General features: G+C 38.8%; 1 protein-coding gene across 2 annotated transcripts in view; it reads left to right on the top strand.

The window, feature by feature from the left end:
• TENM4 (teneurin transmembrane protein 4) overlaps positions 1-26,933 on the top strand; it is a 605,662-nt gene that overhangs the window by 80,258 nt on the left and 498,471 nt on the right. For both annotated transcript variants that reach the window (XM_031066102.1, XM_031066104.1), the window contains exon 2: positions 12,487-12,629. The gene's annotated coding sequence lies outside the window, so the exon portion shown is untranslated. The remainder of the gene's footprint in view (positions 1-12,486; positions 12,630-26,933) is intronic.

The following is a 26,933-nucleotide window of genomic DNA, read 5'->3' on the forward strand; positions in this document are numbered from 1 at the left end:
TGGCATTTGTGCAGTTACCTCTTTTAAATTTAAATGAAATCAAATACAGTAACCTGTGTTTTCAAATTGTGCATTTTGTGCATCTGATGACCTGAGGTATCCTGCAGGTATCTGGTTTGTTGCTGGTTGTATTAGACATATAATTATGACTTTGTATGAAGTTATTTTCTGAACTTCTCTGGGAAATAAACATTAACATTAATACCTTGTTATTTTCTGCCACCTTCTACTGGTGTTTCAACACAGTGGTTTTTGAACTGATTTCAGCCTTTTAGCGGATGGGCTACATGTGTACACCCTTCTGTTCAGCAGAATAAGTTAATGTTTATCCAGCCATTGTACAGGCTTTTTCACTGGTACTATTTTGTATTGTTGATAATGCAGTGATGATACAGTCTTCAAAGAGAAAGTGTTCTAATGTGCAAAGTGCTTTGTAAATACCAGAACTCATAGTGCAGGCCAGGTTGCGCGGGCTTCGAGAAACTTGGTCTAGTGGAAGGTGGCAGGAGGGTTGGAATTGGGTGATCTTTATGGTCTCTTCCAACCCAAGCCATTCTAGGACTTCATGGTTTCCTAAGAACCATCAAGAGCAGGGTAGAAATTGCTGATTTAAAGTGCTTTCCTGTGTGGGCCTTTCAGACACCAAAATTCTGTAAATACACAATTAGAAAAATATTCAACATGCCTAAGTTGAACATTGCAAGACAGTGGCATTTACTGAACAAAAATGCACCAATGTTTAAAATTTGAAGGAAGCAGTGAGCTATTTGCATTGAAAAGAAATTACAATCCCTCTGTCACTTGCACTGAGCTCAAATGCCTTTCTAATGCATAATGTTTTTCGGATTGTGTAGGTATGTATAGCATAGAGTACTTAAAGACTACTTGCTAAGAGGTTTTTTTACTAAAAAAATAATTTAGTCAATTAACAACAGAAGATTTCAAACTACTGAGTCACTTTTAAACCTTTTGAGTAGGAGACTTCATCAGATGCTCCATAGATGAGGGAACATTGCAGTGGCAGGGGTATGGATTAGTAAGTATTTTTTAGCCATAATTTCAGTTATCTTGTGATGAGACTTTTTCACACATTCCATTCATATTGGACTCCCTACACAACTAGAGTGTATGGCAAATGATAGAGGAATCTTATTTCTTTTGCTGTTTAGCTCTGAAAAATTAATGGTGATTAACTTAAAATTAGTTGACAGGAAATAGAATCTTAATGCTGTTAGAACTTTAAACTATGGAATATTCATTCACTTTTTTATGTCATAATCTGTTATTCTGCTTTAATTCCTATGGATAATGATAGTTATTATTTTCTCATTATTTTCACTGCCTCCTTCCTTCCCCTTGTCAGCTGAATCAGTTTCTTTAAGAATAAACTCATTTTTGTAGGCATTTTTGAAGTGTGTATTTGAGAGGATCATCAGGTGAATGTCTGCCACATCATAAATTTTAGGTGTAAGTATCTCAGAAATTTCTTTACCCCACTACCATATGTAGGGCTGGAATCAGAGCTGATCTGGAAGGGAAGGAGGCAAGGGATGAGGATCTGCTTCACAATTCCTCTTGCAGTCACACAAGCAGTAACTAGGGTGCACTGGGCAATGCCCTGAAATGCTTGCCAGCCTCCTACATGTTATAGTAAATCTGCTCCTTTACAAAGAGATCCCATGGTTAAAGGGCTTTGATTCACAGGATCCTGGCATAAGCTGAGTTGGAAGGGGCCCACAGGGATCACTGAGCCCAGCTTCTGGCCCTGCACAGCACCATTCCCAAGAGTCGCACACATTCCTTACGGCATCGTGCAAACACTTCTTGAACTCTGTGAGGCTGGTGCTGTGACCACTTCCCTGGGGAGCCTGTGACAGTGCCCAGCCACCCTCTGGGTGAAGAACTTGTATCTTATATCCAACCTACACCTCTGCTGACAGAGCTTCAAGCCATTCTCTTGGGTCCTGTCATTGGTCACCACAGAGAAGGGATCAGTGTTTGTCCCTCTTCCCTTCACAAGAAAGTTACAGACTGCAATGAGTTAAATTCAAGTTCTAGCAGTCTTCATGTAAATCTGATCTGTACTTTCCAGAGTACTGTCGTTATCTACTTGAGGAGTTACTGTAAAAAGGTGTTTCTGAAATTCTTTAGCTTGTATTTTAGCTGAAAATCTTTTCTAAGAGATGGAACAAGAGGCTGTGCACAGAGTGTGCAAAGGGGTTCTGCAGCCAAGATGACTAGGACAAATTTAGTGGCCCTCTTTGATTAGCTGTGAAGGTTATATCCCATTGACTTCTGTGGCACTGCACCAACGTAATTTAAAGCACAATTTGTTCCAGTAAAGTTGGTTTTCCTCTCCTGTTGCAGTCGTTCTAGCTTCTAAGCCACTTAGTAGTGTGAAGAAGTGTCAAAGTTTTGCTGGTGTGGTTGGTTGTGATTTAAGATTCTTTGTGCATTTACTTTCTGGTTCATAAATGACTATTCAAGGAAGGCAACATAGAAAAGGTTCTTTGATTTCAATCGATTATGGCTTGATTCTATGCCATGGTAATTTCTAAAGAAATGTTCTCATACATTCTACATGTCTCAAAATATTTAACTTAAAAACATTTCCTCCATTTTGCAATTTGAAAGGTATTTTAGACTCAGTGATCTTGGAAGTCTTTTTTCACCTAAATGATTTTATGAATCTACATCTAGGCTCCCTCTGGGTTGTGGCTAGAGTTAACTCCAGAGTTAGGTTTCACATGTAAGACAAACATATTCTGATGGAATACAGGAGAAATAATAGCTTTTCATAGATTTGGCCCTGTTAACTGTAGCTGAACTAGTTTGTTTTACAAAAAGTGAGAAGATAGTTCTTTCACCAGAAAAGGGCAATTTATGCAGTTGGATGGGTTCTGGTAAGAAGGACATTTTGATGTACTGGTTTCCTGTCTCCCAGGGCATATCTCTGCCCCATATCTCTTTACTGTAGAATTGTAGAAATGCTGGCACCTTGTATACTCATAGTCAAATGCCATATGGGACTTCCTAACATTAATTGAAAACCTAATTAATAATTTTTTTTAATGGCACAGGAATTCATCTGAATGTCACTGCTTTAAGTCTTTATACTTTAAGTCTTGACACACAGATCAAATAGCCTTAAACAAATCTAGTAACTGTGAGTTCAAAATACTTTGTTGTTACCCAGTGCCGGAAAAGTGGTGCTGCCTGTCCTATTTAGATGCAGACAGATTGAACTCTTGTAGCTGAACCAGTACCATGTGGTTTGGTCACCTAGTTGAAGAGGTAGACCAGCTCCTGTTTTTGTTGTTGTCATTGCAACATTAACCTCCAGGAGGTTTTGTTTTATTGCTGGCCTATTCCCCAGATGACTGTTTTCAAGTGGAAGGGGAGGTAAATCTGTCAAGAAGGCAACAATTCATAGAGAAAATGACAGTGATAATGAAATGCTGCAGTGGTGGAAAGATTTCCCCAGCAGAAATGTGCAGCCTGGCTCACCTACTGGAAGTTCATTGTCTTCAGTGTTTCTCCTCCAGACATGACTTTGGCCCAGTGCACTTTTTTTTAAGCATGAGAACACTTTGCTATTTCAAAGCTCTCACTTATTTGTAACATTGACCCGAATCTAAACAGTTGTTATGTGAATCAAATTGTAATATCTAATGACTCAAGTGCTGTAATATGAACGTGCTGCCTGGGGAATTGCACTGTGTCTTCCTGGTTTGCATGGGTTGGTCTTCTGGCAAAGTCACAGGAAAATGAGAAGAACATTTCCATAACAAGAACCAAGGACTTAAGTAAACTTGGTTTTCCCTGTCAGGTCATGCACTCTAAGGAAATAGGTAGAGGGCAATAATTCTTCCATGAAACCAGGTAACAACCTTTTAATAAGCATCATTAAGTCTTTAGGTTGAAATAAGAGGCTATTCACCCTTTTATCCCATATTATATTGCTGAAATTCCTTTTGCCATCCTCACTGTGGTTAGATGAAAGCCCCCTGTTTTCATATCGATCACTAAAAGCACTTTCCCCTCGTACCAGTTCACTGCATCACTTCTAAATGCAGTTCATCTGATCTCTTTTACTTTGGCTGCTGCTCATTCAGGGCTACAAAAACTGTATTTTCAGACAGGTCTTGGAACCAAATGATCATATTTCTTACCTCATTCCAAGGAATAACATTAGGATCTTTGTTTAGGTGGGATTCAGAATAAAAATAAAGCCCTTTTTGCTTTCCCATGCATGCCCACACACGTGCACACCCGTATGTATATACACCACTCTTTCTCCACAAGGGTTATTTGAACCCAGAACAGTAGACATCTGTGTATGTTTGTGGTTATTTCTTTTCAGTAACACACTTTCCAAATGCTAGCTGCTGAGGGAGTGTAACTGCACTGAAATGTTAACCCATGTACAACTTAAACTCTGCAGGGCTGGGGGTTGAATGATTCTTGTAATTATTCTTTCTCACTGGGAAAGAAATGTTTCTCTTTGACAAGGAAATTATTCAGGCAATGAAGTTTTTGGCTTAGGAGTTATGAAGAATTTACTTGTAAACAGCTCTTAGCTTATGTTGCACTGTTTGCCTTCAGTAACTTGCATGTGGCTGTAGATCTTCTTTCTTCTTGCAGTTTCTGTATGCATGGAATTTTACAAGCATGAGACTTAGTGGAGCACTTCCATGTCTGTTTTTTCGTCTTCTCTTTTATCCCTGCCAGACCATCACAAAAAATCCACATTCTAGCTTGAAGGAAAACCAACCACAGTGATAAGAACCAGCCTCACATGCCAGATAGATTGGAAAATCAGGCTAACATTTTCGGGGCTGTGCCTGCACTAAAGTGAAATGACAGGTGTAGACCCATATAACAGGCTGGATTTTATGAATGCACATCAGCACAGTATCTGTGTGTTCAAAATATCTATCAGTGTTCAAAGCAGTCTGCAAGCTGCAAGGTAAAAAAAACAAAACAAAACAAAACCAAATACATAGAAAAATTGGTTTTTAAAATAATGTGACTTTTCCATAGTCTGAGTCTGGCCAGTCATAGCAGTGATTTCCCCCATCTTGTTTACAGTAATATTCCCCATTTTAGTGTTCCCCAGCTTCATTTTATGGTGACACAGGTAGCACTTTCTCTGCTCTTTTCCTTGGGAGCAAGCAAGTTTTAATATTTGTCTGTTACCTTGGATTACATTGTCAGTAAATGAGAACACTAACTCCTGGCAAGTCTTCATCCTCCCTCCCCTTCCCTTCTCTTCCCACAAGATTTAATTGATCGGTTTCATCATATTCAGCTTAACCTTATGCAAGAACATGAAACAGCATATGGTTTTCATCCCAGAAAGATAATTAACCCCCAGGTGATTTCAGTCAAGTGGCAAGAAAAAAAAATATAGTGAGGTTGTTTTTGGAAGGGACAAGAGAAGGAGGAAGCAGGAAAATTATGTCACCTCTGGTAGCTTTTTGAACTTTGAGCCCTGAAATCTCAGTTTTAGTGAACACACTCAATCCACTCATTATGAGAAAACTGAAGCATGTTCAGGGTCCCCGATCATGAAAATGATTCCCTGGGGCATCAGTGTTCACACTGCTCCCTGCATCAGCTAGCCAGTTGCTTATTCAGCAGAGAACTCTTACTCTTGTTGGCAGATCACAGAAGCACCACCTCTCCCAATCAGTGTTAGGATTTAGAGAGTTAGTATTGTTCCTGTCTTCCCTTCGTTCCCTTAGGGAGACTAACTCCATGGTATTCCATTGGACCTTCACTACAAATTGTTGTAGTTGGTCTCTTCCCATTGGCAAGTTATAAACTAGTTTTTATGTTCGTTCTGTCTATTTTATGCTTTTCTTTCTGCGACATTGCATCTGTGCTACACTGGCTGATCTATGATAGGAGAAGGGCTGTTACATTTGTACATCAAATTCTATATCCGTAGTTTGCTCTACACAGTCAGAAAATATTTGTAGGCTTTACATCTGATAAAGGTCATCTTCTGAAATGCAGAGGTGCAGAAGAATCTTCCTGAGTCTGAAGACGGATTAGCTGCAATGTTCTTTGCTATGGTTCATTTCTTTTGTAGAAGGAAGAAGCTCCACACATTTGGGACAGGTTTACCATTGCTTAACAAGAACTGTGAATCATGTCAGTGCATTGTAGCTGCAGCATGGGAAATTTTTGAGCAGGACTTGAGGTACTTGAAAAATTTCAGGGGAGTTAAGAAATAAATTAATAGTGGGAAGCAAATACCTAAATGCTTCCTCCTTAGTGTGCCACCAACTTCACAAAGGAAAGATACAGAAAATCCCCACATTTTTCTTTAAAAAGCTTAAATGGGAGACAGAGCTCCAGGTGTGTCACTTGCCTGCTAAGAGTAGGATGACATGAAATATGAAGCTGTCAAGCAGAGAGCAGAACTGATCCAAATCTGACAAGTCTAACATATTGAACTCCATAGTTTTGACTCCCTTCTCTCCAGTCGCATCAGCCATCAGGCTTACAACTCAAGTGTTTATGCAGCACTGGACCATCAGCAGCCACCCCTCTCCTGTGAAATGGTCCCCACCAAATGCTATGGAATGGCAGATGTTTAGTCCTGGAGACCCATGCTGAAATGAGACCTGCTTGGTAGCATATCTTTTTCAGGCACTACTTAATTCAAAATCTTACATTCTCATTACTCCCATTTACTCTCACTGGATCTCCTGCTGGAAGGGACAATTCCTCCTGCTAGAGGCCTGGGAGGGACAATTTTTATAAGTCATTCCTCCAGCTACCAAAAAGTCACAGAAACAAGGTGGTATATTCTGTCCTACACCACGTGATTGCTCTTATATCTCTTTGTAAAAGCATTCCACACCCATTTGCTAGATTTATTTCATCTTGGAGACTGAACATGTTTGAATGAGTGAGTCCTGGCAAACATTTCAAGCACCTGCCTTGCTTCTGGCTGAATGCTGAGCATTCATACGGTTGGGCTGCTGCATGGTGTCTTTCAGGCTCTGAAATCTTGGATCTGTTGAGATGGTTCTCCTGCAGCTCCATGGGATGCTCCTTTTGTCACCAACCATCTGCCAGTTCCTTTGGCTATGCAGGTATAAAGTGTGCATGCCAGCCTGACTGGTGTCAGCACTGAAAATTCCCCAGTACTGTGTGCAAACAGAAGGCTCTGTTCCAAGTGTGAGGAAATCCTGTATCATTCTGAGGAAAACTCCCCATGCCCGTTGGGGGAGGAAGAAAAAACAATTCTCCTTCTTGTCAAGATCAAAAGGGGATAGAAGGATGGGGAAAATGTCATTTAGTAGGATGAACCCATAATTAGCTAACAAGCTATATCGAGAGGGCTGTTGATAGCATCAAAATCTGTGTATATCAAGTGCAAGCAAGGTAGCAACTTGTGACTACAAGGTAGAAATTGTGTTGGCAAGATGGACTTGACCCAGAGGATCCTCTTTGAGTTCTGTGACCTATTACAGTATTACTTTTGAGCTCTTCCTTCAATGAAATGGGTCGCAGAACCATTTATTGGCAACTCAAGAAGTAGGTGAAAGCCAATTTTGAAACACTTTGTTTCAACTAGTTTGAACATGCGGTCACTATTCCAGTAAAATTATCTGTGTTTTACTTTCTCCATTCTCATGCAGAGTTATTGGAGTGTATCACTACTTTTGTACTATCCGTGGTGACAATGATGACACACAAACAGTGTGCCTGGAATCATACTAAATATTTACATGGCAACTCTACCAAATAGGGTCAAATTGTTTTACAGAAGAGTTCACTTAACTGCAGGGGAATTCTGGAGGTACCATACCAAACGGTGGCCACGGGTTACTTCACATTCTCACCTGCATACAAGAGAGTTGACGTGAGGGTCTCCTAGGATTATATTAATCTTTGCATGGTTAAACAGCTGGAAGCAGTAGCCAGTTACAAGTATTTTGGCTTTTGTGTGAGTACATGGAAGAGCCCAGAACAGAAACTGAGGAATTCACTACTGTGGCTTCATCTCATGGACTCAGAACTACAGAATATCACAGAGGCTTGAAGGGAGCTTGGAGATCATCTAGTCCAACACACACTGCTCAAAGCAGTGTCAGCCACAAGAGCCCAGGGATGTGTCCACTCACATTTTGAATATTGCCGAGGATGGAGTCTCCACAGCCTTTCTAGATAAACTGTTCCAGTGTTCAAGCACTCTGCCCCCAGTCCAGAAGCTTTACAGGACTAATATGTTTTTGTTTCTCTGTTGTTGATTCTCTAATACAGAAGACACATCTGTGTAGAATAATAATGTTTAGTCAGTAGACCAAAAAGCTCTCTTTGCCAGCCTGACAGGTTACCAAGCCTGAGTCAAGGAAGTATTCATAAATAATTGAGTTTTCTCAGATGAAGCAGTGTGACTCTTGGCCTCAGTATTATTTATCTTATTTAATAAAGGGTGTTCTGGGGAAACATTCAGAATCAAGAAGAGTTTTGTTAATTCTGAAGGACGGTACTGGTATCATAGCCAATTAATGTGCCTGTTCCTACTGATGATAAATGGATCTGTCGTCTGTTCATCTGGCATTGAGCCTTGAGCCTTACATAATCATTTGTGGCTATACCCAAGGGTTTTGATAGTTAACGTTTCAGCTTTTACAGGTCATCAGAATTTTTCAAGAAAGATAGATTTGGTAAATAGTAGTCTGCTGTAGTCTGGAAGTGGAAACAAAACAATATTCAGAGGATAAGGTCTGTAAAATGGGCCAAAACTCATCTGAGGAAGAATCTTTTCAGTTCTATTTCAAAGTTTAGGGATAGGAAGAAAGAAATATGTGACAAAAGAAAAATGCATCAAAGGAGCTCTAGTGAATCTAGGCTGGCTTAGCCTTCATGGGTTAATAGATAATTTGAAACTGCTGTTTTCAGTGGCTCTGAAATTGCAGGAAGTGATTTGAGGCCAAGAGGGAATAATGACTCCAGGAGACATAATTTCTAGGGAGGAACTGAGGTCCTGCAATTCTGCTTTGGAAGAAACACAAGCCACAGAATGAAATTTCTTGCAGTTTCAAGGTTAGCAGAGAAGCTGATGGCTGGAAGAGAGAGATCTGAGGAGGGAAGCAGAAAATATGGAATTATCTCTGTGTGTCTATGTATGTGCAATATTATGCCACATTGCCAAGCCTTTTGTCCTTTAGCCAAGAATCTGAGCTGAGAACCCCTTTTGTAAGGTCCTTCCAAAATGCACCACAGCTCTCCAATTCCAAGTATTCACATTAGTTCAACATGGAAACGTTGGGATATGGGTTTTGAAATGTTTTAATGATTACTGTCCTCAGATAGATAATGGACAGGCAGAAGATGGAGGGAGGGAGGGAGGGAGGGAGAGAGGGAGAGAGGGAGAGAGGGAGAGAGGGAAGGAGAAAGAAGCTCTGCTCATTTGACATTTCTCCAGGTAAGAAGACAGTGATGGCCATGCACAACTTGCACCACTCTCTTTGCTACTTCTGATGGTTTTCTATCAAAAGACTTACATCTAAGAATCATGGACAAACAGAAAAGCGTATCTTTACAGATTGATCCCACCAAAGTGGCAGAGGCGCAAGAGTTAGCTCAGTCTAAATTTAATCTGCCAGTCTCCCTGGAGTCAGTGGAGAGAGGCACCTTCACAGGGCAATTCAGAGAAGGAATCTGACTGCAAGGGCAGCATTAACCTTTATGACTGTTCTGCTTTTGCCAAGAGTCAATGGGATCAATTCATAGCTGAGTGGAGAAGACTTATACCGGCTAAGAAGCAGTCCCAGTATCAATAAAACTACCACAGTGTGTTCTCTGTATCACAGAACTGCCATATGTCTCCACTTATGGGGATTGGGTATGGGGCTGTGGAGGGAATTGCTTTTCTGGGCAGGTTAATGTAACAAAAAGCGAACTGCTCTGCAGCTATTAATCTCCCTAAAGCCCATAGTCTCAGTCCTCCTGTGCTGTACTCAGTGCTGTGCTTCATTATGGAGTCTTTAAACACCTCAGCTGAAGAGAGAGAAAGTAATTTAAAAAGAAAACACAGCTTTGGCTCCTTTAGTTGGATTTTTGGAGAAGTAAGGTGCCTCTTGGGTTAAACTTCTTAGACTTTTCTAATTTTGTTTATATTGTATTACAAAGGCCAGGTGCTATTGAGTAGACACCCGAAAAGAATGACCAACATTAGAATATTTAATAAATCAGGATAAACTAAGGTATGTAAAATTGTGAGTTTGAAGTATTAGAGCATTTTTATTATTTTTATTTTTTTTTCTATTTCCAATTTAGTAATAAAATCGGATGGTCATGCTCTTATTTTTAATAATAATCTAGCTTACAGTACTTTAGGAACTGCAGCTTCAAGAAGAAAACATAAATGAATGCTTATGGTATAAAACCTCCTTTTATTTAATACCTTGGAGGTTTGGGGAAGGGTTGTTTGGGTCTTTTTTATCATCCAGAGGTATCCAATAACAATTTTCTTTATTTTAATTATGTCTGGAATATAATTGTCATTGTAAACAAAACACATAGTTATATAACGTGCATATTTTAGCTCAGGGATTTGAAGCAGTCTACTGGGCTAAGACACATGCTCTATATTTCCATTTATTTTCTCATTGAAGTTCTTCAGGACTTCTGAGATACCTTTGAATAATCTCAACTTTCTGTTGTGACTTTTTCTTTTCCTTCTCAAAATAATATTATAAATACATTTGTGGAACTCTTGGTGGAGTAAAGAGTTACTGTTTCTGATAGTTGCTTCACTGCTGTAAATCAATGTACTGCTACTTACATCAGCCAGGCTACTATTTACCCCAGCTTGAACGTCTTCTCCTTCAGTTCCAATATTAACTCAGTTAAAAATAGTAGTTTTATATTTAAACCTCTGCTTCCTGAAGTGACAGTAGGTGGGCCAACTTGTAACATGATCAACATTTACAGCATTATCTCTACTGGAAATTATGCCAGCTCCTAACAAACAAAACATGATGGCTTTCTGGAATCCCACTGCTTTAATTTTTACAAAAACGCAATATTAATTAAAGAATGAAAACTATGAGCTCTGATATAGCATGCATACATGTGCATAGTAGCATGCTACACAAAATTTTTGGTATCTTGTTATACAACTCATTCCCTGAAAGTACTTGTGGAAAGGGGTGATGAGTTGGGCTTGTATATGGGGAGTAGTAATAGTGGGATGGGGGATCACAGGGTCCTGCTGTCAATGCATAACTTGTGATTTAGTGTAAAGTTTAGTTTTACAAGAAACTTAGAGACATTTGAGATGCCCCAAGCTGTTTTAGACAGCATATTTAAGAGACTGGTAGAGAAGGTGCAGGATTTTCAAGAAACCCATGTCTTTCTGGACAACAGCTGAAGGACAGTCAGAAAAACCAGGGCATCTCTAGTTGCACTGGACAGTTTTATATGGACAGCTGATCTGGGCTGCATCTTGCATCTGCAGTCACAACTTTTCAATCTATTTTTTGACAACACTGAGGGGCATGCTAATTGTGACCTATCAGAAACTGTTGGCCCTTAGCAAGATCATATACTGGCTCATTTTCTCTACTGTGCCACACATTATATTAGTGAGTGTTGTCACTAAACAGAGTGACATTACCAAGTGTGTCTCATGGTAAATATAGATTCAAGTACCTCTAAAACTGAGAGTTTTCTTCAAGTCCCCATTAAATATAGAGCTGCTAAAAAAAGTGCCCAGGACATTACTGAGTGAAGGTGTCTGAGCAATATGCTGTAAGGGACTGAGATGGTAATTTTGATGATGTATGTTAAAACAGTTGGACTCATCCAGGTGTCAGACACAGGAGTGTCTCTCCTAAATTTCTTCCAAGAAAGCAATATAATCTGCAAAAACCTACAGTATTTTAGTGATATTTAAAAATAACGAAATATGCTGTATTACCAGCATTAAGCATAAAATATAGACAGAAAAGGAAGAAAAATGCAGCTAGAAAGTTTGTCCCACGAAAGACATACTGCCTCTTTCTTCATGCTTGAACCAAGTGTGCATACTAACTTAGGTCCAGTTTCGTTCCATTCAGTTTGAAGCACCTCACAGATGATATACTCCTTATACAGCCTTTGAGACCACATCTAATGTGTGAAGCCACCAATGGATAGTGGTATGGTGTGCATATCTTGGGCAGGAGCAAGCCTGGAACATGTTACAACTATTCCTGGGGAAATCAAAGCATGGGAAGGCAGCATGGACATGGCTGGCCTGTAGATATGGAGGAAGATACCCATTTATCTATATCAATACAGACATTAAAGAAAGGGACCGATTACTGTCTGATGTGATAGCCTGGCTTCTGATGGCGGTACTCTGGCAGATAGAGGGAATCTGGGTCTTAGAATCCTGGCAGCTGCCATGCAAACAACCTTTACAAATCCATGCCAGTCTTGTCTGACACTCAACACCTGGCTCCTTTTCTGTAGTGAGGATGGCTGGACCATTGCAGTGGCGCACTGATTTTTGTGGATGGTGATCACAAAAAGGGAATTGAGAAGAGGCCACCCGAGTTATTCTGACACATGACTTCAGTGCTTTCTATTCTTAGACAGATGAGGATCTGAAATATGTAAGTACACTATCATTGTTTTTTAGATTTATTTGTAAAGATGAGTCAAAGAAGTACAACTCTTAATCTATCATGGGTGTGGTATTTAGACATTTATAATTTTCTTTTGATGTGTGTTTGTATTGGAGTTGATAAATCAAGATTGTTCTCATGATATTTTAAGCAGTGTTATTTGTCTCCGTCCTTGTTTTTTTTAAAGAAATGAAAAGAGCAAAAACCATGAAATTATATTTGCAGTGTCATTTAAATTTATTGTCTAATAAATAGTGATCACTTGGAAAATCCATTTTTTTCCTGTGTTGTTAAGAAGAGATTTAACCAAAGTGATTGAATCAAGATCAGAAATTATCCCAGGTTCCTGAAGATTGAATAAATGATATTGTCAGTGTTAATATGCTGGTCTGGAAGTTCATTTGAAGTATCAGAAATAACCTAAATATAATTTCATGGCAGCACATATACTACTTAGCATAATTTATTCCTTACCACAGAACCTCCATTCCCTGTGCTTTACCAGCATTTCCAACTCACCAAATACCTACCAACATTCATCTATTTACTGCTGCACACTCCCAGTTCAAGTAAAGACAACACTTCCTTTTTTTTCCCACCAAATAAATTCTATATTGAAGTACAACTTTATCTTGACTCCCAACATGTTTGTTGAACGAGAGCAACCAAAATATCATGTGGACATACTATTTCTGATTCATCTAATGATGTTGCATAAGGTGCCTTTTAGATCTCTATTATCTCCCATTAAAAATGTTTGTGTGCAACAGTTAATAAGTAGAACTTGTCAGCCACAGAATGCTGTACCTCAGTTTTACAAATGAGTGTCCATCCCAAAACATTTCAGAGAGAACAAAAGAAATTTGAAATGTTTCTACATGCACCAAGACTTCAATAAGCCATAAAGATTTAGAAACACAATTGGGTTTATTTCTACAACTTGAAGCCAGGAACACCATACTTTAAAGTACAGAAACCAGTCAACAAGATTTGTAATGTACTTGTAAGGACAAGACAGAGTCCTATGACACTTCTGGTTTTGAAATTCATCACAAGATAATATTTTTACTCAGATAGAGTTCAGAGTGTAGCTGTATGTCTCAAGAATGTACTGATTCTCCTTTGGTTTTAAGCAATAAGCGTAAGTTTATAAGTGTTTTCTTCCCCCAGTCCAAGTTATAAAACATATTTCAGATTATTGTGTTTATATCGTAATGAGGCTACCCTGAATTCCTGCACTTTGGGCAAGTTTTTAAACATACACATTGTACCAGTGACAGGCAGATTGTTCTTGAAAGGTCTGAATTAAAATAAGTGTATTTTAAAGAATATTTTTATTTCTGACTGTAGCTGATGGGTTGGGTAGAAATTGGTGTAACAACAGTGCCATGATATCAAAACCCTTGTTCATATGGAGGTTCCCAGAGGTATTGCAAGAAAAGGAACTATAGCTTAGGCATCTTCACTGCATTAGGGGGAGAAAACAAGGCTTTTCAGGACAAATAAAAAGTAGTGAGGCAATAGTAGAGCTCTGGCATTTCATTTCAAAAAAGAAATTAAATAGAAAGCTTCTGAGTGGAAAAATGAAACTGTTAGACATTTTTGCATCTGTGCAGATATGTAAAGGATGCTGATGCTGCCATGAAGTATCTGCATAACTCTAGATAGAAGCTTTTGTATCATAATTTGTTCAGCAACTATCAAAATATCTCATTCTTGAAAGAAAATGCCCTCCTCATAAGTATCAGGACTTTCTTAAAGGAAGAAAAAAAACTTGATTGCCAGAAATTGTACATTTTAAGAGACCGATCAACCTAACCCAGACTTTTTGACAGCTATGGAAACCAGCCAAAATTGTATTTAAAAGTGGTATTGTGCCAGGGGTAACCATGCCCTGTCAGATGTATTGCATATACCCTGCTGGGTGCATGGATATTTATGGATATGCCTATACAACGTCAAATCAAGGGGAAAAAAACAACTTACGGGAAGGTGAGCTAATATCTGGTTGTTCATGGCTAAAAGATACAGCATGAATGCATTGTCCTGGCAAACAAAAGTGAAGGACATAAATGAAAGGGTATTCCCATAGTAACTCAGTGGTTCAAGGACATTTATCAGTACTACTTATCTGCTGGAAAAGAGTGGTTGGGGGATTCATTCATCTTAGTTCCCTGTGGTTGCTGTCTGCTTGGAAATCACATCCATTGCTACCTGTATAGGGAACCCTGGCAGCTGGGGACAATTTGAGTTATTTGAACCATGCATCTCTCCACATGTCACCAGGAAGGGGATTTATATTTGAAATTGGAATTGGTTTATAACCTTGCAGAAATGCGCAGGAGTAATACATGGATCTTATCAGTATGTCTGGCCAGTTTTGAGTTCCTGTAGGAACGTTGCCACATAATGATCTCCTGAGGTATTCAGATATCAGTGTGATTAGCCTGGCAGACAGACCTCTGTATTGGGGAAGCAAGGTCAATGCCCCTGGGACAGCAGGAGACATAAAGATTCAATGATAATACCTTATTATTCTATCAAATGATATTTGCAGAGGGCTTCAAAATCATTATGTGAAGGACAAAGGATGTTGTATATATAGAGGAGTAAAGGCTGACATTTCCACGCTGCATGTAATTAACAGAATTCCATGCAAGTCTGGGCTTTGGAAGAAAAATAATCTTTGGCTGCACACTGTGCGTATGGGGCTTCCATAATAGACACACAGGAAGCCACTGTAAGGCATCTAGAGAATCAAGGCTATTGCTTTGCTGGTGTCATGTTCTCAAAGACCCTGAGGTTCAAAGACCTGTTTCTACAAGGTAGGGGGTTCATGGAGACAAGAAACATGCAGTACTTGATCATTTGTGATTTTGTTGCTTCTCAAAGCACCTCTTGACCTAGCTGAATTCTGGTGAGAAGCTAGACTATGTTTAGGTGGGAATATCTTCCCTGAGCCAGTTTATGGGAAGTGTTGTGATTCCTCTTGTAAAGGGATGGTCAGATTAGTTAGCATGGTTTTTTCTTGGTTTCTGCTAAGAAATTGACTTTTTTTCTGATACTTCTGACAGTCCTTCAAGTTACCCAGACTGCAGATTAACACACTACAAAATAAAGCACTTATTGCTCCATGTCAGGTTCATCTCTGTTGTTATGCAAAAGGGACACAGGAGATGATCTCAAATAGTCACCTGACCATGCCCTTATTTCACACATTGTACCCCACATGGTTTGTTCTCTCTGTTATCACATTGCAGTTTTGGGTCCTGTTCAGCAGTCAAAAGTTAAGGGCAGTGATGTGGCCTAGTGTGGAGAACACAGGGCTGAGCTGTGGTAATTTTATATCTACTCTGGATTTTCAAGGGTTTGATAGATTATATAAGTCTATGCCACACATTTATACAATGAAATTAATAAGACTGGCTTACATTATAATAAAAATACCCCTTAGCAAATGCGTAGTTTTATTATATATTTTTTCTGTTAATGATGTGTTCTTTCCAGAAAATGGGCCCAGTATGGGAAGAGGTGATATACTCAGACCCTTGAAGCCTCCACTATGCAAATTAATTTCCAGTACCCTGGAATATAAAAGTACAGTACCTCTTTCATTAGACATGGATCATTTCTATAATGAATGGTTGGCATTGCTACATGATAATTTATCAGGATTTGGGAAAGGCATAGAATGCCAGCAAACTGGCAGATAAATTTGATTTTGTTTTTAGAGCTGGGACAAAAGAAAACATATTTGCTGATGTGTGGAGTAATTTTTACCTCAGACATAAACCTGTTGGAAGAACTACAGTATGTGAAGTGAGGCACAGAGCTGTCCTAGAAACCAAAAACAGCTTTATAAACTGCATATTTTTAAAGTAATTTAAAGACTGACAATGTGCTAGCTTCAAGTTTGAAGTCACTATCAGTGACTTCAGCCTGTGAGAAAAAAAAATTGTATAATAGGTGCAAAGTGGTTAAAGAAGGAAAAATGGCCAACAAATTTGTTGAAGATTTCCCACATAAAGGTAATCAGATATTTGAATAGGTTGACCAGAAAAGTTGGGTAATGTCTACATGTGGTGGCTTTCAAATAGTGGGACAAGTTCTTGATCCACCTAATATATCTGGTCAAACTTGAATTATTTTGTGATTCTAGGAAGGAAGGCCATCAAAGACGAAAGTTTAGATTAAAATCTGGAAAGATAATTTTTTCATCATCCAAAGGCATCTCTATAACTTTGGATGTCTTAGTGGCGCAGGGTGTTTTTCTGTTTATTTGCTTCCAAGAGTGAAGGACAAGGCCACCTTCTCTGACAGCCCTTTGAAACAGTGTGAGAAGAGGTCAGATAAATTTGCTGATGCTCATATTTAGCTTCTGCTAAGCATTAGCTGAAGTTCCCTTTCTCCAAGTTGTCAATTTTATAGTGAGGATTTAGCACTAGTCTTTTCTGCACTAGACATACCCATGTAAAGTAGTGGGAATGAGATTCTTAGCTGGATACTTTCCCATCCTTACAGGTTCTCTTCATGTCATTGGTCTTGCTGTACATGAACAATGAAGGGAGCTGTTATCAGTCCCTTCAGAATATTCCTGTTAAGGAGAAGGTTAATCCTTCTGGGTCCTCAACTCAGGCTGTTCCTGACAGCCATATGTTGGACACAGTAGACAAATCCAAACTGCCTGAAGAGTCAACATACAGGCCAAATGGCTTCTCCCATTTTTAAATTTTCCTCCCCAAACCACTGTGATTTGCTTCAACATCAAGCAAGACAGCCAGCCAACAGATAGGTCATACAGACAACACTTAGATACTCTGGAATTCTCCTACCATCTGCTTCCAGCTTTCTCGTCTCCACTCAGTTCCATCCTTTTATCCTTTCTTCCTTTTCCTACTCGTGGTGTGAGTGGGAGAAGCATGTTTTTCCACTTGTCTCCTTGTTTCTGCACTAAAAGAAGGCAGGACTATAGGCAGGAAATCACCAGTGCGTGTATCAGGACTGAGGTTTGTGAAGAAGGCTCCATAATATCCATTGTATCTATGCTGTTCTCACTGGTAACTCTGCATTGAGCCAGAAGAGCAATTTCAGGCTCTTCAACCCTCACAGCAGTAAGATTCCTAAATTGGATATTCTTCTCAGGTTTTCCTCAAGTTGGATCTAGGTAGTCAAAATGTTCTTCTCTTGGCCACTGCTCTGTTGCACACTGTATTGTCTTCCCTGACTCTGATCTGTGCCATTTTTGGTGGCTCCAGCTGCTGTGTCTGTGTAAGATATCCCTTGAAAGGTGTTCTCCTGCCTCTCCAAATTTACACCCTGCTGCAGGAGTCCTAATTCACCATATTTTAGTAAAACATACACAAATACAGGCTGAAGGGTGTGTGAAGCATAGGATTGTCTGAGCCACGATCTTCTGCTACGTCAACTCCAACTGCACTTGGGTGACATTCAGCTGATAGGAGAGATTTGAAGTTTCATGCTGTTAGAATAGTTAAGGAGGTTTTCACAGGGTGAAGATTTACTGTGAATCTTGCAAAGTAGATCTTTAAAGCAGTTTTCTGAGTATTTTTTTTCAACACCTGTGTGGCTAGGTAGCACAATCCTCAGTGTATCAGCAGGTACAGCAATTATGTATTTTAAGTTGGTTCTTAAAAACGCACCCAGCCCTATAAAAATATCTTTATCCTTTGCAAATAATAAGAGTGCCAGACCTTTTCACCTGCTTCTTATCTTCTTATTGCAGATAAGGCAGGTGGGAAGGAGGCCTTCTGCCACAAGAAGGAGAACTCTGAATTTGGTATGTGATCCGCAGGACAGAAACAGTTAATTCCTCTGAACATCTTCTTTTCAGTAGAGATGGCTTTTGAAAACAGAATTTAATGAAATCCAATGTCCTTTTCATAAAATATTTGAGGTAAATCTTGTATGATACCACTTGTCAGTCAGTCCTGTACTATTGTTGTTTCTCCAACCCCCCTTCCCTTTTTTCTTTTAACTGACATCTGTCTGGAAAGACACAAACAAATCACAAGCTGGTATCATAACTAGGATATTGTGGAACTCTTCTCTTTCAATCCTTCAGTTTTTCTGCTGATAAAGATAGATAAATTGCAAAGTCTATATTAATAGGTGCAAGGGGCAAAAAAATGAGAAAAGCTTCAAAAGGCATATGCAGAAACGATTCTGGAGTATATTGAGAGGACACTTTTTGAAATCATATTTACCCTCTTACTAATAAGTTTTAAAAATAGATACAAACTCTAAAATCATCATACAATTAATTTGCCTTTTCTCTACAATAAATCAGACTCAAAATAAGGATATATTTAACATTTGAACATTTGATATTCCCTTTCCATTAAATAGTGATGATATTTCTAGCAGTTCCCAGTGTTTTAGCTGAAATTTTTAGTGTTTTAGTTATATGCCTAGTACTTTTTGACAATCAAGTTCAGGATATGTATAAAATTCTGTAGTAATATTTCCTACTAACTCTGCCATTTATTTCCATTTCACTATGGAGTGAAACATTAAGTTATTTTACATTTTCACTTGTACTGCACTTATCTAGGACCTCTTGTGAAAATTCCCCATCTCTGGAAGTGTTCAAGGCCATGTTGAGAAGGACGTAGAACAACCTGGTATAGTGGAATGTATCCCTTCCCATGGCAGGCATGCTGGAACTAGATGGTCTTTAAGCTCCCTCACCAACCTATATCATTCTATGATTCTTTATCATCTGTGATAGTTTATTACACTCAGTCAACCTCACATGGCTTCACACCTGGCTTTAGCTGCTCTTTCAAACCATCAGTACACAACCTAAACAGGAGTTCATACACATCCTGCTTAAATACCTCATGCTGGTTGTGTAACAATAGGTGAAAGTATGCGTAGGTCAAAGGATTGCTAAGCATCTTTAGCAGAAGAATTGTTATGCACAGCAAAACAATTTTCTTTCCAACCTGTGCAATAGTATCTTTGATGACGGCATTTTCTATGTTAGAAGGATTCATTTTAAATTCAAATTATAGCCCACCAGATTAATAAACAACATTTGTGAAATAATAATAACTCCCTGAATGTATTTTTTCACTCAGGAGATTGGACACTGATATTGAACCAGTGTCTTTTTTCAGGATCTGGTGGTGATAGATGGCACACTTTTTGCTGGGGTATTGATGTACAGGGAGCCAGACTGACCGATGGGTTCAGCACAAATAAAGCCTGGATGTTCCTACTGCAGTGTAGAGTTGTATAAGAGAGCGTGGACAGATATTTTGCTGGGAGGTTCTTAAGTTCTGATTTTTGTGTTTTCTCTTCATTCATGAGTGGAGACGTGAATAAATCTGAAACCTTCAGAAGATCTTTAAAAAATATATAAATAAAGAACACAGAAAGACTTAAAAATTTCATCAGGTCTAAACATCAGCAAGGATAGTTGACTGGACATCATCAGCTCTGTTTTGCTGAAGACGCTTGAGAAGGCAGGAATTTTCAAGAGAAGAAATATGGCTTGAATCAAGTGCTGCCACAAAATATTTAGAAAACACTATTTGGTTTTAGAGTGAAAACTAGAACACCTTTTTTTCCTCCACTAGTCACTCATATGTTCAACTTTTCAATACCAACGTGGAATTGTGTGTTTACTGTGTCTTCACAGTGACCCTTCCAATTTCTTCTAGTTTTCAGAGTTTATCTGAAAAAATAAATAAATAAAAATAATAATAAATAATAAAAAAATTAAATAAAATCTGAAAATAAAAAAAAATAAAATGAATGGACCATTTTTTCATGGTATGACTGGGAAAAGTCTAGATGAGACCATAGTACATTTTGACTGAGGGTTCTTTGCCCTTCATAGGTGTGATACTTACATCGTACAACCGTAAGTGAAGACTTACAACTCTTCCCAATGGGAATAATTGGTTACCGGCATATGTATGCCTTATGCCACTGCTGCTGTTCTTCTCCTGTTGTAAAGGAAATAAGATGCAGAGAATCCTGATGCTCATAAATTCATAAATGAGTTTAATTGAAAACTGAGTTCTACAATACTATAGCCGTACAGGTAACTAACTGCCCTTAAAAATGACCAAGGCATGTAGGTAAAGAAGTATGGTCTTGGCTTTTTAAAGCCTGGAATAGTGGGTCTGCACAGTTCAGGAAATAAGGCAATGATGGTATTACACAGTCGTGTAATCTCATCAGGGAACTTTAGCTCCATATCCATTTTATAATCATTTAAAACCACAGCTGTATAATTGTGTTGCTAAAAAAGAGAAAAAAAAACCAACTAAAAACCCCCAAAGTTCTTTCAGGATTCAGAATGAATATTTGGGGTACATTAGAACACATGGTCTCTAGAGAGAGACTAATATAGTTGTAGCAAGGCAATATATATTTTGCCATGGAAATACATACAGACCCCTGCCTGTTCTGCTGGTATTAAGGAGAGTATGGCATAACTGTGCAAAGGACAAAGTGGCATTTGGATTTGACTGATTGCAAACCATGACAAATCTGAATCTGAGTAAGTATTTAATTGTATGAAACCACTGCCTGGCCAGGTCTGTCAGCAGGTTTGGTTTTATTTCATCAAGCTTCATGCCTTAATGCTGCTGATAGGCAGGGAACAAAGTGAAAGGCACCAGATCCACAGCACTGCTGGCCATCAAAAAATGATGAAGGCAGACCTGAGAGAGATTAATTTGTAAAATAGAAGATGAAAAAATACATCTGAGCAGAAGGGACAGCACAGAAAAGAGGGGTAAAAGTGAAGGGAAACAAGAGGGAAACAGCAAGTAGAGCAAGACCAGAGCTGAAATGAAGAGATGGTGAGGAGATGGGAGGAACTCTGGGAGCGTAGTTAGGGGGCTGAGGGAAGAGAGGAGCTGAATTTCTTCCTATGTTCTGAAGCTGCTTTTCAATAAATGAGTATATGGATTACATCAAGATGAAGAAACCTGCTTTCACCTTCTGTTTAACAGGCTCCCATTGTCTTAAACCCGTGTTAGGCCTGGCAGTTCATATCCTTGACCTTTTCTCCTGGTCACTGACTAATCACAGCTCCTTGGAGCCAACATTTTGTTCCTTCAGTTGCCTGCAGATGTTCCTATAGGAAAGTGTGGTGATAGAAACTGATCCCTGGGGAAATACCAGTAGTACTGTTAGAAGGTGTTCAGGCTGATGGCTGAGTTGCAGAGACACACGCATCAGCCTGGGCACTCTTTGTTCATAGTAATGACTCTTTGTTCCAAAGAAAGAGAAATTTTGTTGGTCTTCTCTAACTTTTTGTTTTACACGTGCGCTAAAATGAGTACCAGACCGGCACAAGAAGGGAATATTGACAAATCAGTTGCTACTCCATCATGGAGTAATACCAAGCGGACTCTATACTTGTTATTCTAATCACATCTTCAATTCACAGTGACAGATAATTCTCTGAGGGGAACTGGCCTAGACAATCATGAAAAATAGGGTGATTAGGACCATGTTTGACTTCAAAGGCTATTTGATGGGACAGACTAAAACATTGGTCCTGCACAGGACAACCCCAAGAATTACACATTGTGACTCATAACATTGTCAAAATGCTTCTTGAACTCTGGAAGGCTTGGTTATGTGTCCATTTTCCTGAGTAACTCAATATCTAAGTCTTAATTTTACAGGCTGGTCTTACTTTTATTTAAGTGGAAAAGCTTACTTGCAGCAGTTTTGCCTTAATAGTTTAGTAGATTATTTACAAATATAATGTCATGTCTGAACTCTCAGAGGTTCTTTAAAAATTTGATTTAATTTTTCCTTTATTATTGAGAAACATCTGTCCTGGAACCTGAATGTTAAAGAAATTTGAATCACTTTATTCACTGAATTAGGACACAAGGCATATAGCTGCAGGAGTGCTCCACATTTCCTTTATCTGCAAAATGCTTGGATACAAAACAAGCATCAATAATTTTGCTGGATGTATTGCATAGAAGGAATTTAGCTTTAGAAAGAGAAGTAAAATTAAACTTACAGCTCTGGGAAGAATGCCAATCTTTAGTATTAATAATTAATTCCATTGTTTTTAATTCACTTATAATTACATAAGTTAATTTTTCCTTATTGCTAATTAACAAATATTTAATTGCTTTAGCAATTCAGTAATGTTCTTGATGACAAAATATTTAAAAGAGGATGCAGTGCAGAGGATGGCTTTAAGGGATTTTGAAGGGGTTTTTTTCAAATTGTAGTTACTTAATGCCAACCAGCACTTACAATCTGCAAAAATCCCTTGTTTGTAGAGAGGCTGTGTCTTGAAAAATAACTAAAGGTTAATTATTGAATCTATCTCAACTATAGTAAGTCATATATTAAATTAAAAGCCTGTATAAAATCCCCACAATTCCAAGTGACCTGGACAATTAGATCAGTAACCTAATTTAATGGTTTCATAATTTCAAAGATTTTTGAGGTCACAGAAACCACTAGCTCTTCCACCTTGACCTCCCATTTAATGGAAGTGATGGGATTTCATTCATTCCCAGCTGGAGCCTAGCAACGTCTATGGACAACTCTTACCTTCTGAAGATGCACTGAGCACGTTTAGAGACTGAGATCCCATCACAAAACTGTGCTTTAGTGGTCACGTGTATTCACTATTAATATTTAATTCACACTTTTTTCTAGTATGAATGTGTTCAGCCTTGCCTTTCAATCTTGATTTGTGCCTTTCAATACTAAATGGAGTGTACTTCGATGTCTTGTCTTCTCCTCATGCATTTATTTGTGCACCCAAAGTTTTTCTCTTCATGTCTTTTCCAGTACCTTTACTTTTCTTGGCATTTCATTTACTTGGGACAGGGTAAGTTAATTGATCAATTTCTCTATTGATTTCAGGCTGCTTCTGTTTTGTAGCAAATGCGTGGCAAATTCTGAGGACTTAATTTTTTTCAACATTTTTCTTTATTCTAACTTGGGAAAATAATTTCAGTTTCTCCCACTACTGCTCTTTTCTAAGACCTGCTGTTTAATTTTGAATTCGTGGACAATATCTATAAATTAAAATAAGGCCCTTCATTGTCACACAGTCCCAAACAAAAGCCTATAACAAAAATATAGATATATTTATGGGTCACCTGCTCTGCTCCTACAACTACTGATAACAAGCAGATGGGAAGGAGCTTACTTTAGCCAACTTTTACCTTTCAGTCCAAGTGTTTCCCATTATTGTGTAGCTACTGACCCTATGAGAAAAGAATTCTTTTCTGGTATTTCTGTGTTAGAACCACAAGAGCCGTGATTTAATAGACGTGCTTATAGCACATTATACATTACAGGCATCTTTTCAAAGATTTCAAAGCCACATCTTGACAGTTTCATTTTTTTAAAAAGGTGCCTTTAATAACCGTTTCTTGCTGACTTAAGAAATGAGGGAAGAAAGTGTAACTTCAAAGTGTTGGCAAAATAATATGAATTATACAAATGTAGTTGTAAAGTTGTTTCCAGTTACAGTAGTAGTAACTCGAGACTGATAGCTGGTTTCCTCTTTTGCAAGTGTTTCCAATTTAAAACGTATCTTTTGGAGTTGTTCCATGCTGTGTTGCTATTCTAGAACAAACCAGTTCGTTCAACTGTATTTTCTAAAATTATTGGAAGCAAAACAATAAACAATACAAAAAATACCAATGAGTGTAGTAAGTAATTAAGATACTCCAAGTTCTTTCAGCTAAAGTGCTAAAAGGCATAATTAACACAAGTGGAACTAAAAAGATCTGTAAAAATTAAAATCTGAACATCAGGACTCGTGTTGCTCAACACAGGGTTGATAAACCTACCAACAAGTTTTACAGATATACTGTCATAGGCAGAGATGTTTTTGCCTGCTATGCAGTATGGCCAAGTAAAAGGTAATGAAAGATATTAATATTTAAGTAGTTAATCATACATTATTAATAGCATTTAAAGTGGCATTAATTAGGACCCTTGCATACCTTTTCCCATCACTCCTCTATGTTGCTGATCAGACTAATCATGTAACCTTACTGTACCATTGTCCTTTGACCAGATGCATAATTATTAATTATTATTCTTACTGCTGGCACTGGGACAACTAGACTTCCCCTTCAGCACTGCTTTCACAGTTGCAAAATTTTGAACTTATGCAAATCAACCCATGGACCCCTGTAGGTTTTATTCTTCTATTCCCCTTTTTCTCCCTTAGACTTTTTTTTCCCCTCTTATACATTTTCCTGTTGTTGCTCTTTTCTTCTTCCTGTCTTCCAATGGCAAGGGTGGATTTCTAACAGTGGGAACGGAAGACTTTTGGTGATGAGGACACGTAAGACCAGGCACAGATTATCTACAGTGGTTTTGAAGTTTCCATCACTCTGAGAACAAGTAAAACAAACATCTGTCAGGCATGACCTCCCTCTAGTTTACCCTTCCTCGGGGCAAGGGGAGGATCTAGATGACCTCTAGAGACCTTTTACTAGGTTTCTGTGAGGGGAATAAAGCAGGTTGGGCTCACCCCAGCTCATGATTATGACCTGATCTGTCGCATGCTCATGTACCTTGCAGTGCTGTAGAAGTCCAGGGAGCATCCTGACCTTGCCTGAAATATGGTTCATACCTGCCTGGAGATATGTGCTGCGACATGTATGTGCACAAAACTGTACGCTTGGTGTGGTGCTTGGGGGCATGGTTTGGTGGTGGACTCGGCAGTGCTGGGTTAACAATAGTTGGACTCAGTCATTTTAGAGATCTTTTACAAACCTAAATGATACTACAATTCCATGGATTTTCCCCCTCGGTCCTGGAAGTATATTGACAAAAAGAAGACCTAATAATGATTTTAAATGATCTTCCGAGATCACTTCAACATGTTTATTTTAGTTCTTGGTCATCTGCAGTATAATTCATAAAGAGACGCAGTTTGCAGGCAATCAAAATAGAAGCCCATCAATTTCTTTACAGCGTTGTCAAGACTTAAAAAGATGAGTTCTTACTAATGATGTGAGGTGTGCATAATCCTGTGCCCAGAAAAGGATTATATGCTCTGACAAGGCCCTTTTGTTAGTGTTTTTGGGCTAGCAAATACTTTGTGTATTGAAACCAGTCCCCTTCCATTCTCCAATTGCAGCGCCTGGTCCTGTTGCACAATCTGAGAATTTGTGTCTTCCTCGTCTGTACACACTCTGTGATTGGTTGTAGACCTAGTAATGAATATAAAATCACCGCAGGTTCATTGTTGCAAAGTGACTTTTCCTTTACTCCCCCCTTTAACTGCTTTCATCCCCTGCCCTATAGGAAACCTTAATGAAAAGATAGAAAAACAAGTAAAGCTCAACACCCCATCTCTATCCCCAGTCTCAAAACAGGGACAGGTGTTGCATTATGCAGGGGGAGTGTTTTCTTCAGTAATATTATCCTGGGAATTATCTTAGAGAGACTGACCTGTGAATAATAGCCAAGCCTCAGGGTTAGCCTCACAGTAATTATCTGCTAGACATTTTCACTAGCCGTATCCTTTCAGGTCAAGAGGCAAGCATGAGGGGACACATCCATACTTCATGGCAAATTATTATTCAATTACAGTGACTTTTGAACCTGACCAAATGTAAATTGAATTGTCCTTCCTTTAAGATGTTTATTTGTGAGAAAAAGTCCAGGGAATTTAAAATGCAAGATACGTAAGCAGCCCAGACAGTTTGAAGAGTCTGGGATTGTAATGAGATACTTCACAAGTTCTCCATCCACACAGTTTTGGAGGGATCTGTATTTCACAGATATGTCTTTATAGCATTTTGAACTATTCGTTGTCAGGCATTCTTCAGCAAGCCAGTTCATGACAAGGAAGTCACCCCAGTACAAGCATCTCTGTGCACAGAGAGGACATTTTAGAAGAACAAGACAGTCGTGATGCAGCAGCTCATGAGCTGTATTAGCCTGACTCTATTCTAAGATGCACTCCCAGGCTCGGTTTCATCCCAGCTGGAAGGAGCTAATGGTATCAGATCAACAATCAGAGGATTTGTGCGTGGCTAGCTCATGTGAAGGTGTAGTCAATATCCAGAGTTTAATGAGGGATAAATCCTACCCTGTGCATGTTCACAGTAATTTTCCCCTTGTATATCTATGACCTACCCTCAACTTTGGATGAATCTTGCTTGATTAAACCCTAATTGTGAGTCTCTTCTTGGAGCCAGAGTTGTCATGTGGTGGGGTACCATAGCTCTGTAAGCTGGAAAAGTGTATACAAACTCAGATAAAGGGGTTAGATGTTGGAGTAAGAGTACAAGTCGCACG

The sequence above is a fragment of the Geospiza fortis genome, unplaced genomic scaffold (assembly GCF_000277835.1).
Source record: "Geospiza fortis unplaced genomic scaffold, GeoFor_1.0 scaffold16, whole genome shotgun sequence".
NCBI lineage: Eukaryota > Metazoa > Chordata > Aves > Passeriformes > Thraupidae > Geospiza > Geospiza fortis.